This window comes from Macrobrachium nipponense, chromosome 19 (genome assembly GCF_015104395.2).
Source record: "Macrobrachium nipponense isolate FS-2020 chromosome 19, ASM1510439v2, whole genome shotgun sequence".
Classification (NCBI taxonomy): Eukaryota; Metazoa; Arthropoda; class Malacostraca; order Decapoda; family Palaemonidae; genus Macrobrachium; species Macrobrachium nipponense.
Window position 1 is genome coordinate 85794801 of NC_061088.1, and position 656 is coordinate 85795456.

The window sequence follows — 656 nt, forward strand, 5'->3', positions numbered from 1 at the left end:
ATACCTTGTTTTCAATGTCAATCATCTCTAAGTTTCATTGGAAACTGGGTCCTATACGGTTTTGTTTTGCTCTCCTTAAATTCCTTGAAGCCTTTTCTGACATCAGATCGTTCTGCTGTGAAGGATTTTTCATTTGTTCGCCTGGACTGGATTTTTTTTTTTTTTTACTTATTCCCCAATCTCTTCTATTTCTAATTTTTTTTTCACTTTTGGACCTACTGTGCTATGGAAGCTCATCATATAGATTATAATGTCCTTGTGGGCCCTTAGGGGGTTGGTGCCGTCAGCTCACCTCATGAGGTGCACTGTAGGCATTACAAAAGTTGTCTTTGCAGCGTCACTTCGGCACCTAGCTGCAACCTTTTTCATTCCATCCACAGTACCTCCGTTCATATTCCTCGTTTCCGTCCACTTACTTTCCTTAACCCTTTCTTAATAATTGTTTCATAGTGCAACTACTTAGAGGTTTTCCTCCTGTTACACCTTTCAAACCCTCCACTGTCAATTTCCCTTTCAGCGCTGAATGACCTCGTATGTCCCAGCGATTGGCCTTAGGCCTAGATTCTGTATTCTGTTCTATTCTGTTCTGATTGTAAGTTTTGAATAATGATGATAACGGTTATGGTTAAAAGTACGCGACAAGGCGTGGCTTTTAT